General features: G+C 47.5%; 1 protein-coding gene across 12 annotated transcripts in view; it reads left to right on the top strand.

The window, feature by feature from the left end:
* The window catches only part of BCAS3 (BCAS3 microtubule associated cell migration factor), a 451,567-nt gene that overhangs the window by 237,999 nt on the left and 196,903 nt on the right, over positions 1 to 16,665 (top strand). The gene's annotated exons all lie outside the window — the stretch shown is intronic.

The following is a 16,665-nucleotide window of genomic DNA, read 5'->3' as shown; positions in this document are numbered from 1 at the left end:
CATCTGTTTAGCACTGCCTGCATTCTACCTTCCTCAGTTCAATGTCATGTCTAGGGGTTTTTTTGGGGGGGTGGCCAAGATGCCATGGGAGAGGAGTTCTTCCTCCTCCTCTCTGTTGCAGATGATCATTCACTCACCCAAAGCACTGTGGGTCAGTGGTAGAACATCTGCTTTGCTTGCAGAATGACCCAGTTTCAATCCCCACATCTCCAGGACCCGTGCTTGAAACCCTGGAGAGTCGCTGCCAGTCAATAGGGCCTGACTCAGTATAAGGCAGCTTCCTATAGTCCCCCCCCCAACCCTTGATGCTTACTAAAAGGCAGCAAATTGGTTAAGCAGAGCTTTGAATAGAAGCTTCTTGATTGCAAATGGCATTCCTCCACTGTGTAACGTCGTGTTCTACTGTAAATATTCCAGCTTCCTGCTGAGATTGCCAAACGGACCTCCAAAAATGGCACTGTGTTCTTCGCAATGACCCATTTATTGGAAAATGCGTTGTGTCCCCGCCACACACACTTCTTTATTCTATTTGTAAAGGTTTGTGGAGGGTTAATAGGTCATAAATTTTTACTACCCATCCCAAACCAGGAAGTGATTCTTCTCTTATGGCCCGTTGCGTCCTGAGTCTCTTGCGCTCTTCTAAAGATGCTTATCTGGCTCTTTGATTGCCTGTTGCTCGGAGATACGGCTCCAGTGGCGCCTTCCCTTATCAAGGCCCATCGCTTGGTCTTCCCATCAGAAAGTTGCAAGTGTGTGTTTTTCATCTTTAATTGATCTTACAGCACATTTTATAGCCTTCGCTTTTCCCTCTCTCCCCCCTCCCACCAGCATGGAGGACAGTTCTTTCCTTTGTGTGAGATGTGATGGTGGCATAACTGATTCCAGGGGGATAGCTAAGAGGTTTTTTTTAATTAAAAAAATTAAAAAGGAGCTGCTGAATTATGAATATGGATATACTTGTAGAGCAGCCTCTGCACTGGAGCACTGAAGGGGAATTGGGCAAATGAGCCAAGGCAACGCTTCACAAACATCTTGCATCCTGGCCCCAAACCTTAAAAAAAATTATTTTCAAAGTATGTAAGATGAAAGACAACCCGCCTGCAGAGGAACCCCTTTCCCAGAGGGTCACTGCTCTGGGCATAGGAGCTGGTTCCAGGTCTGAAATGGACTTATCAGCCCCACCCCAGCTACGTCAAGGACTTGACTATCGCTTACCCAATCATGGGCAGGAGTGGACAGCCGGATCCTGGAGCTGCCATTTAAATTTCCCATGATGTCTTACAGCAGAGCTTTCCAAACTGTGTGCTGGGACACATTAGTGTGTCGGCTGCAGTGTAGGTACATCGCGCGACCGCTCCCTGCACTACTCCCGGGGCTGGAAAGGGGTTAGATTGACCTCTGGTTTGCCAGTAAAAGTGAATGACTGTGTTGTGAAATGATGCATGTCTAAAACGTGTGTCACCGACATAAAAAGTTTGGAAAGCTCTGCTTTACAGTGGCACTACATAGAGAGAATATTAGGGAAAATTAAGATTGTGGCTTCTAGAGCCTGCCGCTTTCTTTAAAAACAGGAGAGGGGAACCAGGGCAAATACCGGCAGCGCTACCCAACTAGGTTTCACTCAGAGTTGACCTGTTGAAGTTAATGGACCTAACTTATCCATGCTCATTAAATTCAGCGGGACTACTGTGCATCAAACCTTGTTGAATGGCACTCTGTTGCCCCAGCAGCTGGGCAGGTGTGACTTGACACAAGCAGAAACAGAGCAAGAAAGGAAGTAGTGCATGGGTGGGGGAACCTCAGCCACAGGGGGTGAATGCGGCCCTCCAAGTCTCTCTATCTGGCCCTCAGGGCACTCTCCAGGCCACGTACCCTTCCCAGCCATGCCTCCTCTCAGAGGTGGAGAGAGGTTGTTGCTCTCAAGTCCTGTTTGTGGGCTTCTCATAGGCAACTGGCTGGCCATTCTGAAAATAGGATGCTGGACTCGCTGGGCCCCTTTTGGCCTGATCCAGAAGGGCTCTTCTAGGCTGACAAATACCTATATTGATTGTAGCTGTCAAGCCTGGTGCCTAGCTCTGCCACAGGATCTGACTCCAACATAGGAGATGGCCAAATGGGCCTGAGACAAGGAGGAGCGACCACAGATAGGCTGGAGGTCATATATGGGATCAGGCAGGGCAAGACAAGGCACAGCCACAAAGTCTGCTTGGCTCCTCCATGTGAGAAGTCACTCAGCCTGAAGAACTGGCTTGGCTGGAAAGTTTGTCCAGAAACCTGTCATCCCTCGATTGGTTTTTGATCTCTTGTTTTGCACACAAAAGGTCCCAGGTTCAGTTCCTAGGCTCTGCAGGTCAGGTTTCTCCTGCCTGAGACCATGTAGACACTGATTCTACTAGAGGGACCAACGGTCTGACTCTGCTTCCTGTGCCCTTTAGCTACAGAGCCTAGTCTGGTTTGCTGAGGGACCAGAGTGCCAATAGCACTCTGCTATTGTGCTGGAGTGCTGGAGACCCTGGTTCAAAATACAAACACACACATCAGCACCTCATAGTAATTCCAAGGTTAACCCAGCCTTGCATCTTTGATGCTCAGATTTATAAATGCCAGTTGCTGGAAACCACAGGAAAGGAAAACGCTCTTGTTCTTGGGTTCTGCTTGTGGGCTTCCCAAAGGCATCCAGGTAGCCAGTGTGAGAACAGGACTTTGGACTGGGTGGGCCTTCTTACGTTCTCATGCATGGATTCCACCATTACATAGAATACAAGGTGGGCTATGCACACACACATACACATGTCTTTGAAGGGGTGTGCCACGTGTCACCTGCCTTGTTGCATTGTGAAATCTAGCTGTGCAAACAGTCCCGTCTGTCAAGTCTGTATAAACAAACACTGCGCTAGTAAAAGCACTCAACTGGCGGGCTGGTGACAGCCTTCAAAGGGCTCGGCATTCGGCATCTCGCTATTTAAAGGCCTAGCCTCACGGGCAGAATTTCAGAAATGATGGGAGCTGCCAGGCACTGCAGTCTTGCATTATGATAATATTGACATTGCAGCTGGAGTTGGGGCAGGTGGCGGTGGTGGTGGTGGTGAGAGGGAGAATGGCTCTTGCAAAATGTTTAAGCTAGTGACATCAACCTGTTTGGCCCACATTGGTGATTCAGAGCATGCGGGTGGTTTAACTGCCTCTGGAGACCGAGGCTAAAACAAGAGACTCCTAAAGGTTTTTGCGTGGTGTCTAGAGAGCAGGGGTTGCAAACCCATTGCCCTCCAGATGTTGGGACTCCAACTCCCATCAGTCCCATCCAGCATGGCCAAAGGTCAGGGGTGATGGGAATTGTAGTCTAGCAACGTCTGCCAGGTCCTGGGCAGTAGCAGGGTTTGTGCAGCTGGGTGGCAGAGGATTCTGGGAAGTGTAAGGGGACCCACTTAGGTGTGCCTCACAGGGAGTCTGTGCAGACCCAACACTGCGCATCCCAAGGGACAGTTGGTACTATTCAGACAGCCTGTCTTTCAGGCCAGCTTGACTGCTGTTATCAGTATTCTTACTGGGAAACTCCCAAGGAGCCACAGGGTACCCTAGAACACAGCTGAGAAGCTAGTAAGAAGGTAAGAAAAGCCCTGCTGGATCAGGCAACTGGCCTATATTGTTTCCAGCAACTGGTATTCAGAGACATACAGCCTCCAAGAGTGGAGGAAGAACATATCCATCATGGATGCTAGCTATTGATAACCTTATCCTTCATGAATTTGTCCAATCCTTTTTTGAAGTCATTCAAGTTGGTGGCCTTCACTGCCTCTCGTAGGAATAAATTCCATGCTTTGTGCATCATGAGAAGAAATCCTTCTATTCTGAATAACACCGAAATATTCATATAGATTACAGTGGTGCCCCGCAAGATGAATGCCTCGCAAAACGAAAAATGCGCAAGACGAAAGAGTTTTTCGGTTTTTGCGTTGCTTCGCTAGATGATTTTCCCTATGGGCTTGCTTCGCAAGACAAAAACGTCTTGCGAGTTCGTTCGCTTTTTTCCTAAAGCCGCTTGAAGAGGCGCAGTTGCAACGGACCGTGCTTCGCAAGACGAAAAACATCGCAAGACGAAAAGACTCGCGGAACGAATTAATTTCGTCTTGCGAGGCACCACTGTAATTCTCTGTCACTCTCTGTCTTTCTCTGTCTCTCGCTCTCTGTCTCTCTCTCTCACACACACACACGGAAGAGATAGTTGGCCAAAATGATGGTCCAAGCTATGAGTGGGGGGAACAAAATTCTGCTTAGGTTTTTGTCCTCCTGAAACACAGTGGCAGCTCTGAAGTTGTGTGTATACGTAGGAGGAGCCTTGGATTTCCTAGGGTCATGAGGCAGGGCTCAATTTGTGGACGGCAGAATCAAGAGTCAGCAGCTCGGCGCCACAGCTGTCCCCTGCTTGGCTCGAAATGTTGTTATGGCCCTGGATAAGTGACAGAAACGATAGCATCAAAAATGTACACTAGTAAAATCTTGTTAAGGAAACGCCACCGTTGGGGGGGGCAAGGGGTGGGTGAAGGAAATAGCCCTTGGAGGTGATCACAAAGCAAGAAAATTGGTACTGGGGGAAGCAGAGTGTTCTGATGCATTTGGGTGCTTCAGGATAATAAATTAAATTCTGCCACTTAATGTGGTGATCGCAAAGCAACCCCAAACAGTGTGCAGGTAATGGAAATGCGCGCAAAGATTATGCGGGGCATTTCTGTATCCTTAAGGAGGTAAATGTGAGCTGTTGTTGGAGGGGAGGTCGCCTGCATTAAATCAGGGAGGGGTGGTGGCCTTTTGAGGGGGGATGCAGCTTTAAATGGAAGATTAATGTACATCAGGGGAAGTATATCCCCCGGAGGAAGGAGAGGCACGGATATTCCAGATGCTGTTCCAGATTGACAAAGACAAAATGCCAGGTTTCCAAATTTAGGATTTTACCCCCCCAAAAAGCATAGTGCCTAGCTCTTAGTAGTCCTGATAGCAGAGACAGAGAGAGGATTTGTGTGTGAGAGAGAGGAGATCATGGGAGTCACTGCAGTAGTATGTGTGTTCTGTTAAGTTCACAGTAATTATGTTGTTGTTGTTGTTCTAAATGTTTCTATAATGCCTTAGAGCAGTGGCTCCAGGGAATCCTTTCTACACTGATCTATGGCTGAGGAGTTATTCTGCCTTTGTTTCACAGCTCTGTGCTGCAAAGGGCTTTGGGAAGTGTCCCGGGTGCACACTCCATTCACAGAGGGTGGCTTGCTAGCCGGCTGAGCCACCCTGTTGAGCTGTTCTGCATGGGTCCGCCCTACAACCAGCCCAGGACTCTCTTCTTGCAGGAGGAGGTCAGTAATAGAGGGCAAACTGTCTTTCACTGACGTTCCTCCTCCCTTACTGAGCTGCACACATTGAGGGAGCCACTGAGGATGTTAGGGGTGGGAGAATCTGGCAATCTCATTTTCTTTCATTTTCCCACTCTTCGGTTCAGTCCCCCACATTTCCACATCAGCTGGTGAGGTTGACTAACAAAACAGAAATGTTAAATTATTATAGCAAAACATTTCTTCTTCCGCCTTCAACAGTTGCTCTGATAAAAATGATGTTTCCAAAATTTATTTATTGTATTTATTAAATTTATATATCACCCTTCACCTGAAGATCTCAGGGCAGTTCACAAGATGCAAATACAATAAAAGCACAAATAAATAATTAGAACAAAAACAAACCAATAACACCCCCCTCCCACAAACACATTTAAGAGAAGTTGAAGGGAAACATTTTCGCTTGGCTTAGTCATCAGGCGAACCTCCCTGGGGATTGTTATACAGCTTTTAGGATCGGATGCACTGGCTGGAGCTGATGGGAGTTGTAGTCCAGAACATCTGGAGAGTTCCACGTTGCTGAAGGCTGAAATAATAGTTTGCCTGCAGTTGCCTAGTACAGTAGAACCTCGTATTACGGACGGGATCCGTTCCGGAGGCCCGTCCATAACACAGAACTGACGCAAGCTGAAGCGCCGCATCTGCGCATGTGTGCGGCGCGATTTAGCGCTTCTGTGCATGTGCGAGCGGCGAAACCCGGAAGTGAGGAGTTCAAGTACTTCCGGGTTGCTGTGGGATGCAACACGAAAACATGTAACCTGAAGCAGACGCAACATGAGGTATCACTGTAAATTCCTATGCTATGTGCATGGGATTGTGGGCACACACACAGCCAAACAGCTGCCATGGCCACTCACATTAAGGAAGTGGATATGATAATGAGTTCGATTTGCACACTTTATTCTCATTGCAAGATTTGAACTCCTTTGGGATCAAATCTGGAATGGAAAAATGAACAGAGAATCAACGAGTCATACATTAGCACAGCCCTCCAGACATTATGGACTCCTCTCATCATCCCTGACCATTGGCCACACTGGCTGGGGCTGATGGGAGTTGGAGTCCGACAGCATCAGGACAGTGCCAGCTTGGAGAAGGCTGCACTAGAGGAATTCCATGTAAGGTCAGGCTGAGGCATATGTAGGCAAAAGGCAAGGCAAAATCATTGGGGAAAGCAGCAGGCCAATATTAGTTCCCGGAAAGGCAGCCAAGGTGGGTAAGGTGAGAAAGGAGCAGGAAGCAAAGACCGACCAGGCTAGAGAACAAGGGGAAAGCTTGCAGAGTCAGGAGAGTGTAGCAGGGAGAGGCAGGGGCAGAGTGAGGAACAAAGGCTATGAGCTTTGTTCGCTGCTTTCATGCACAGACTGAGATCTGATCTGTATGTTCAGCAGAATGAGGTGGTGGAGTGGTTTCCACCACTTCAAACACAGGGGTGGGAGATGTCATTTTCGAATAACTACGAACAACAGAAGGGGTCTGGATTCCTGCCTGTCCCTTGCTGTGCTTTTTTCCCTTTTGCAACAGAGTCTCTCTCTCTTGTGGCAGAGCATGTGGTGGGGGAGACGATTCTAGCATTTTCAGCCTGGTCCCAGTTTGCCACCTCAAGTCTCAGCCCACCTGTTCCCCACCTAAATTCTCTGGTGTGTGTGGACCAGGCCAAAGATGGCAGACAGGCAGAGGGAGTTACACAGATACATACCCACCAGCATTTCTCTGATAAAAATAGGGACACCCTAAATCATCATCAAAATAATAATAATAATAATAATAATAATAATAATAATAATAATAATACCCCACCCATATGACTGGGTTGCCCCAGGTACTCTGAACAGGTTCCAACCTATATAAAAACATAATAAAACATTAAACATTAAAAAACTTCCATATGCAGGGATGCCTTCTGAAGGCTGTATAGTTTACTTATCTCCTTGGCTCAGGGGTCGCATAACTCCATACCCACCAACATTTCTCTGATGAAAATAGGGACGTCCTAAGGAAAAGCAGGACATTCTGGGATCAAATCAGAAACCAGGACAGCTTCTATAAATCCAGGACTGTCCCTCAAAAATGGGGACACTTGGAGGGTGTGTGGATTAAGGGAAGGGAAGGGGCACATTCCAGTGGACAGGAAGTGGAAGATGTATGTAGGGGACAGGAAAAGGCAGGCACCAATCGCAGGGGGAACTGCAGAGCAAAAGCTGACATCATAACACAATGATGCTCCTGCAAAGAGACAGAACTGGCTGCACGGTTTTGGCCCAGCTCCCCAAAGGTCTGTGATTCAGGCCTATCAGTGGCCAATGGACACAGCCCTATGGGCCAGACTAGAGGCTGCACTGCTTTCTGGGTCCATCTCTCTCTCTCTGTCGCTGTCTCTCAGTTTCACGAACACCTCTTGCCTGCATCAGCGTGTTCAGCTTCCCTTTCCCTCTCAGGCACTATCAAATATTTATCCCCAAACGTTGTAGAGTCACTTGAAGTGCTGCCTGGGAGCCGCAGAGCGCAGCTCTACTCAGGTAGCAGAGATGTGTGAATGCAGCCAGCCGATGGGAGCTGGCGGCGTTGGGGAATTCCCGCGCGGCCCTTATCTTGACAGGCCCGAACGGCCTGAACCGCTTGACAGGCCCGAACGGCCACCGGTTTCCTATTACTGGCGTTGAGAGGGCCAGGGGAGGCCTGGCGTCGCGAATAAGTAGGCTGCGCTGGTAAGAGCCGCTGCCCGCAGGGTCCTGGTTGGCTGCAGGGATGTGTAATTAAGATGCCCTGAAATCCTTCACCTGAACCAGTAATTACCTGGATGGTATCAAGGAGGGTGGTTGTTGCAGACAGTGGCTTCATTCAGGCGACATGGAGCTAATCTAAGAAACAGTGACCGGAGGAGGGAGGGGATTTGACCCATTCCCCATCGCGCGCCCCTCGGTTGTTCACAATAATGGAAATTCTTGAATTTGTTTGAGTGTCTGGAGGGAGCTAAGGAGGTTCAAAATGCAGCAGGCTTGGTTTTCAGTCTACTTAAAGCAGGGGTGGGGAACCTTTTGCAAACTGAGGGCCACATTGCCTTCTGGGCAAGCTTGTGAGGGCCATATACTAGTGATGGACAGTGTTAGAGGCCTAAGTGGGCGGATACATGAGGTTTATCTTTGTACGGTAGGCTCATTTCCTACACATACTCCTGTATCCCTCTCTCTCCTCCACCCAGGCAAGCAAAAGGCATGACCAGAGTTCAAGGACACATTCCAGCCAGAGACGAACACTGTCAGTGAGGGTTGTTGCCTGGGGTGGGGGGTGATGTGGGGAGAGTCCCAAGGCCCAGGCAGAGAGGTCTGGGGTCTGCATGCTACCCTCAGGGCTGGGGCTTACCACCCCTGAGTTAAGGTTCTCAAGGCTGTTGCCCATCAGCGTTGACATTCCTGGGCCATCTTTGCAGCATTTATTCACAAGGTAGGCCCATCGCTGAGCAGCAAAGTGCCTTCTTTGCATGCAGGAGTTCCCAGGTTCCATCTCAAAGTAGCATTGCTAGAGAAGACTTCAGCCTGAGAACGGCTTTTGGAAATGTCAGCTGGTCGAAAATATGGTCGCCAGTTTCCTGATGGGGTTTAGGTGGTCAGCATTGCTGATATCAGCTCCACTGGTTTGCCAGTGTGTCCCCCCAAATCCAATTTAAGGTGTTGCCTTTGATTTTTAAAACCTTAGTTAAGCTTCATTTGCGGACTTAGAAAACAGCAGCAGCTTTAACCAATACCAACCACTTGCTTGACTGATTTTCATTCCTGACCAGAAACAAACCAGCAAACTGCAGCAGTGCCCACTTCCTTTTCTCTTTTCGTTGGAATTCTCCGACTTCCTTTCTTGCAAGTCTCCACCTATTTAGGTTAGGAGAAAGTGGGGCGCTCAGCAGGAACACCACTTCTGTCTTTGCTTAGCTTGCTTTATCTCTCCAATTACAAGAGGCGAGGAAATCAATATTCTGCAGGCTTTAAATCATCTTGAAATTGGAAGAAAGCGAGCAACACATGCAAACATTTAGGGTTGTGCAGCAAACAGGGCCTAGTTGCGCAAGTCCTCAGTGTCTCCCCACTTGCCGCCAGCCCTGACGTCGCTGTCTCTGTGATTGATGTTTTGACCAGTTAATGGGGCTCAGAAGTTAATGGCACAGGGAGCCCCAGATTGGGTATATTATTATTATTATTCGCATAAGCATTATAAGAAGGTGTGCTGCACAAGAAAATGTCATTCTCATCCAGGAGTGACAGGAAGTTGATGAGAGACAAATTTTAAATCTCCGGTTTGGACAAAACATCCCAAGAAATTTCAAGGGAAGTCAAAGTGTGAGGGGGAGAAAGTTTAGATAAGACTAATTGTCTGATCTTGGCAGAGTTTTGCCCCAGGATATTGGGTGCCAAGGGAGGAGCAGGCTAAGAAAGGTGTGAGGAACCTTTGGCCCTTCCGATGTTGCTGAACTGCAGCTCCTATCATCCCTGGCCATTGGACATGCTTGCTTGGGCTGATGGGAGTTGTAGTTCAGCAGCCTTTGGCAAGCCACAGGTTCAAAGTTCCTGCGCTAAGAACCCAATAAAATTAGAACATAAATTACTCTGTATCAGACCAGAGGCCCATTGAGTCCAACATCCTGTTTTCAGTGGCCAACCAGATACCTCTGGGAAGCCTGTAAGTAGGACCTGAGTGCAACAGCATTTTCCCCACTTGCATTCAGAGACATACTGCCTCTGACAGTGGAGGTAGAAAATGGCTGTCAGCCCACAGGGTATAAACAGAACATTGGTCCAGAAAAGGCAAGTTTCAGTTCCTTGGAAAGCAGATTAATCATGTGAGCGTAGGCTGAGGCTAAGGGGCCCTTGCACATTTACCTGATGCTTGAAAGACTGCCTCCTTCCCTATCAACCCTCCCCGAGTGTTAAGATCAGCAGAGGGGAGGGACCCTCTTGGTAGTTCAGAAATATGGAGGTGGAGGTGGCCAGGGGGAGGGCATTATCTGTGGCAGCCCCTAAGTTGTGGAATGCCCTCCCCAAAGAGGTGTGTCTGGCTTTGTCACTGCCTAGTTTTCAGCGAATGCTGAAGACACAGCTCTTGACCCTGACCTTTGACATGTGTGGTTTTGGGACCCACCCTATTCCTATGGCTGTGGTTTGTTTTCACCGAGTTAAAATCTGAATTTTAAATTGCTGTAAGCTGGGACCAGCTGATGAAGAGCGGCAAACAACAACAACAACAACCCTCCAGTCCAGCATTCAGGATGTCATGCCTCTAAGTGAATACATCCTTTTTATGGCGCTGTTGGATCCCTGGTTCCCATTGTTCCAAAGGAGGCCGAGCTCTGCCTCTGTTGGTGTCAGATGAAAACCTGAGTGAGCTGTGTTTTGAAAAAGATCTTAACTCTTAATGGAAGGTTATCGTTCTCCCTCCCCCTGTTCTTTAACCAAAGGAAATCCTTTGGAAACAGAACCTCTAATCAAGGGGTCACTCCAAAGCAGTAACATGAAGCGTGACCCCAAGGCATTTGCTGCCTTTCGGATCCACGCTCAGGCCTCCTTCATTTTCGCTTTGGTGTTTTTTCTCATTTCACTTCCTCCTTTCGCTTTCTTTTTCTTTTCTTTTTTAAAAAAATGATAACTAGATTACCTCTGTTGGCTGTGTACGAGGTGGTAGCAGAGGTATATCTAGGGTCCCTTGTGCCCTTACCAAGGAACTGCGTTCCTCTCTCTCCCTCCCCCCCCAAATCACTTTACCACAATAGCCCCATTATTTGTCTTAAAATTACTGCTCAAATGAAATTAGTTAGTTTTGATTTAGTTGTGCATGCTTTAATTCCACTGATTAAATGCTCCATGTGGATGCAAAGGTTTGTTGGGGGGTGGTGTGTCCCAGCATGGGGTTCTCTGCCTGAATTCAGGCTAGGAACGCAGCCTAGGGGGTAGCCTTGATCCACCGTCTCTCATCTGCCTGGTTTGCTGAACCAGGTGCTGAAGGCACAGGAGGAAAGGCAGCAAAAGGTGGTTGCTGGAGAACTGCCCTGAGCTTAGACTCTTTCTTAACACCTCACAGCCAATCTTCCCCAATAAGCAGGTACATGGTTGCCGCCTTCTTTGCAAGCAATCAAACTTGTAATGTTTACATGGGCACAATTCGTTCGAAAGCACCAAGGCTGCCATCCCAGTCCCATTAAATTCATTTACTTCTGAGTAGGCACGGCTAGAAATGCACTGTAACTTCTTAACAACCAACCCCTATCCACACTTACTGGGTAAAGCAGCTCTCCAAGTTCAACGGGGCAAATTCTCAATGGCACTGACTTGGGACTGATAAGCCACACTGAGCACTGCCCTCTTTTACAACTTAACTAGGCTACAGCAACGAGCCTCCTGTCAAGTATAGCAGTTTGTGAGTTGTTACACTGAATGTCGGGAGAGCCCTGGGATGGCATGAACCAGAGAGGTGCCTGGGCGGCAGCAGTGCCATCACCTCCATGGCTTCCCCATCACCCTCAGGCCACCTCCCTTAACAGTTAGCTGAGGAAGTAGTGGCCACAGAACATGCCTCCCAGGAGCTAATAGCCCAGGGGCACCAAGCAACAGCATTGATTTTTTGGGGGGGCATGTCTGTGCCCCCAGTGGTGGCCAGTTTCACCAACCAAATTAGAAATAAAGGCTATAATTTAAATAGAAATGCAATACATCTCACCTTAGTGTGGAACAAGGCTGTGACCAGGTGAGCTGTGTGCGTCTATTCAGTGATTCTTGCGCAAGGACTTGGACCATGGGTAGGCAAACTAAGGCCCGGGGGCTGGATCCGGCCCAATTGCCTTCCAAATCCGGCCCACGGACGGTCCGGGAATCAGCATACTTTTACATGAGTTGAATGTGTCCTTTTATTTAAAATTCACCTCTGGGTTATTTGTGAGACCTGCCTGGTGTTTTTACATGAGTAGAATGTGTGCTTTTATTTAAAATGCATCTCTGGGTTATTTGTGGGGCATAGGAATTTGTTCATTTCCCCCCCAAAAAATATAGTCCGGCTCCCCACAAGGTCTGAGGGACAGTGGACCAGCCCTCTGCTGAAAAAGTTTGCTGACCCCTGGCTTGGACGGTACATATCACTTTAAATAGAAAACTCCTTCAATAAGAGGACTGTCCCTTATAAATTCCTGCCAGTCAGAGTAGATATTAAAGGGCTAAATGGACGGATGATGTGTCTCCATATAAAGCAGCATTACTGCCTGCCTGCAGATGTGCCTTCTTTCTTTCCTTCCTCCTTGAAACCTTTGCTCTCATCACGTAAGCTTCGTGAAGAAGCATGGACTTCAAAACCCTCGCCTAGCCCCCAGAAGGTATTATCTCACTTGCTCTGCATTTCTTACAAAGATTTGCTCTTACAGATATTTGAAAGTCTGTTTCACGGTGCATAAACTGGAACCGCAAATAACCTTGTCCTTTTGTGGTTGGGTGTATATGTGTGTTTTCCTTTCACAGTGTCATGTTGCCTTTGTGGGTATCCGTGGTTTAGCTTGACGGATAGGAAAGAAGGCAGAGGCTTGCACAATAATTCTGCCGCGAGCCTTCTATATTAGCGATGCTACACATTTTATTAGAAATGCATTGGGGTAAGCCCAATCTGCTATGGATCTTTACAGGAGAGATCAGATCATCTCCCCAGGCAATGATCCAGTTGAACTGGAAGCCTACCAAATCCGAACCTCAGTGCATTCTTGTGCACTTTTTTACATTGCAATGGCTCTGGGAAACCAGTCCCATCTTAAGGAGATCCATATTTGCCAAAGGGGGTAGTCCTTTTAGCGCTTGCGAGGACTGAATTTGTTACATCAAATCACTTCCAGGTGCCAGGCGCCGTGGGGAATTGAACTGGGAACCTTGCAGATCAGGTTGCTGATTCCCTGCTGCCTGCACCACAAGGGGGCACTGCCTGGAGCAAGGAACTACAGTTGTTAGTCTGGGATGCCCTGGTTTGGCAAGTCATGTGACGCAAGGAAGGCCAATCCCATGCCACAGACTGATATGAAACCCACAGCCCTACTGCTCTGGCCACCTTGCTGTTGGAAGCATTTAAACAAGACTAACAAACATTTAGTACAAAACCCTGGAAGATGCAGTACTGTGAACTTATCTCCAGGTTCTCTCTACTCCGGCCAGCTTTTCGGGGTGCGGTGATGATAGTGGCGATAGCAACAAATCTCTGAGATCAAAAATGGTGCTTGTTTGATTGTGAGTAATAATACAGAATGCAGATATTTTCTTGTCCAGAGAAGAAGCGAAAGTTCGTCTAGCTTTTGACACCTGCCTGCTCACTTTTTGTTTGATCGTAGCCATTGTTAACTGCTTGGCGTAGATAAGGTTTGAGGTTAAGAGAGGTGGGCAGTTTTGATTCTAATTAGATCTGATGCCCCGATCTTCCTTTGTGGATAAGCACAGAAGCTGGGGATCCTCAGAAGGACTTCTGAAGAAATATTAATTGTGCTGAAGATAAAAAGAGCTTGCAATGGCTTCCAAGGGATCCCTTGCATCCTGCCATCTCCACCTTAGGTTTTTTTGCATTGTGGATATAAAAATCTTTGCAGTGCCATCTGGAGACCCTATTGATGTTTTCTTTTTCTTTTTTGCTCAGTGTCTCAACAGAGGGCCTAGTCCCAGGAGGATGGAGATGGGCTGCAGTTATTCCGTGGGAAAGGAAAGGTGCTCGGCGTATGCTCAAAAGCACTGTTCTCTTACCTTCACCAGTGGAGGGGGGTAGCTGTGTTACTCTGTTGTAGGGAGGGGTACCTTGTGGCAGCTTAAGCACTTTCCAGATTTATCAGGGCATAATCTTTTGTACATTTAAGCCCACATCATCTTTTGCTCAACGTGAAATCTTAGTTGGCAGGTATACGAAGGAGAAAAAGGTCAGGTGGGAGTTATATGACAATAAGGTGCAAAAATCACAGCTAGTGATAATTAGAGCTTGAACACACATTAAGTAGGCACCCCTTTAACCTTTTACAATTCAGCTCTGCTGGATCATCAAGTTCGGTGCTGTCCTTCCACCTCGCAAAAGTGCTAGATGAAGCTCATAAGAGGGGCTGAAATGCTACAGAGCTGTGACCCCCTTACTGTGAGGAGGACCAATGGAATATAAGCTGGGGTGGGGTGAAAGGTTGCTTAATTTTTGTACCCTGGGGCGGGTTAGTTGTGACCCTCAAATGTGATGGGTGGTTGAAACAGAGCCCTAGGTAGGTATTCTTAAATTTCAAGTGAAACTTAATCTCGGATAACTTGAATGGGAGAAGGAGGAAAAAAGGAAAAGGTCCTTTCGTGCCACTGTTCTATTTTTTATCCATTTCCTTTTTGTTTTCAAATATAGCATATTGTAAAACACAGATAAGTACATTTCCCCCTTAAAAACACAGATAAAAAATTCACCATATTCTAAGTGAGCCGTTTCCCCTTTGATTTGAATCTAAAACACGGGTAAAAGCAGGGGCGGGGGAAGCACGTTGCAGCTGCTATGATGCATTTTACAAAAGAACATATGCACTCATTTAAATCATTTACATTTCGCCTTTTTGATTTCCGTTATTTTTAAACCCGTGTTGTAGCGAACAGCGGCCTCTTTGCAGGCCCAGAAAAGAGGCACTTGAAAGCACTGTTTTTAAAGTTTGATGCACAATAAGGTGAGCTAAATCGGAAGCGATGCTCTTCAGTTTAAAGATCTTTTTATTGCAAAGTTTTGGCCTGGGAAATGCTACTGAAACTTGAATATCTGTTGACTGGTGCACATTGCAGTGCTGCGAGCTGGATACAGAGCCAGCTGAAGATGCAAGAGCAGGTAGGGTTGGGCAAATGTGTTGATTTCCCATCCATGTCGCCAGGACAGGCGCAAGACATTTTGCTGCCTGAGAAAGAGTGATGCCCCTTGCCTTTGCCAATTCCATGTACAGAAGCTGGCTGGTCTGGCATTCCAGCCATGCCAATAAAAATAAAAATAAATGGTCACTTTATTTTACAGTTTCAAAAACGCAACAAATACATTATCATTCCTCAACAGGTATTGGAAGTTTACTATATTCCAGGCTCATTTCCCCATCATTCTTTGTCTGATCATTTCAGTTTCATAGAGGAAGGGACTATCAATGGCTGTTGTCCTTTGCCTCCACAGTTGGAGGCTAAGATACTTCTGAATACCAGTTGATGGAAACCACAAGAGGGGAGCGAGAAGTCTACACAAGGCGCCTGAAGCAGCTGATCGTTGCTGCTTCACATATAGCAGAAAGAAGGGCATCCCCATAATGGGATATGCCTTGTTTCGTTTTAATATCGAGAGAATCCAAGAATGCGATTCCACCCCTGAAATGGCACGTCCCAAGTAAATCTTTGCCCCTTGGTGATGCAGAAGGATCTCAAACCTGACCCCGTAGTCAGCCGAATCGTGTCTAGTACCGCAAATAAACCACTTGCTGCAGCACATATATGCCTTTGAGGTGGCTTTGCGGCAGCGGAATTTCCGGCTCCCCCCAAAAAGGTGACAACTCCTGTGTTTGTCATTTGCTTTAACATTCCATCCATATTTCAAGAGGGCTGTAGGGTTTCGAAATCTCTAGCTGCCAGGCTCTAAGCTAAGCAGAGCTGGCAGCTCGGCGATGTGGAAGGCCATTATCTCACCTTTGTGCTTCTAACTGCAGCCACTTGCCTCTTCCTGTTTCATAATACATTCCCCGGGTGGCAGCGGAGAAACTTTTTAACACCTATTGGAGGCATTAAATAATCAGCCGTGGCACCGTGGTGGGCCTATGAAAATTGCATGAAGGGCAAATCAGCTTGCTTCGCTTTCTTTGCTAAGGCCTGTAGATGTTTTCTTCCCCTCCCTTCACCGTCCCCTCTGCAACCCGCTACCGTGTTTATTGATTTGTTAAATTCACACACCCCAAAAAATCTTCCAAGACGATCAGAGTGCCACATGTGATACCTTCTCTTTTCTTCTCCCAGCAACCTTGTGAGGTGGTATGTGACCAACAGAGGCTAGTGAATGCCCTGCCACTCTCCTATCTGCCTTCTTTCTTTCCATCCAGCCCAGCAGGTAGCAGTGGCCGTAAGCATCAATCCCTGTAGAACTCAGCAGGAAGGAGGATGGGGACAAAGCTAGAATTAGTTGTCTCTGCCTGTCGTAGGCTCGGCGCCACCTACTGTTGGCCTCCATGCCTTCTGCCCCAGAAGTCACCTGGGCACCAGCCACTGCAGGGTGTGGCTGGCCCAAAGTTACCCAGTGAATTTTGTGGCTT

The sequence above is a fragment of the Podarcis filfolensis genome, assembly GCF_964270895.1.
Source record: "Podarcis filfolensis genome assembly, chromosome: 15".
In the NCBI taxonomy this organism is placed as follows: domain Eukaryota; kingdom Metazoa; phylum Chordata; class Lepidosauria; order Squamata; family Lacertidae; genus Podarcis; species Podarcis filfolensis.
This window is presented reverse-complemented; position numbering and strand designations above follow the sequence as displayed.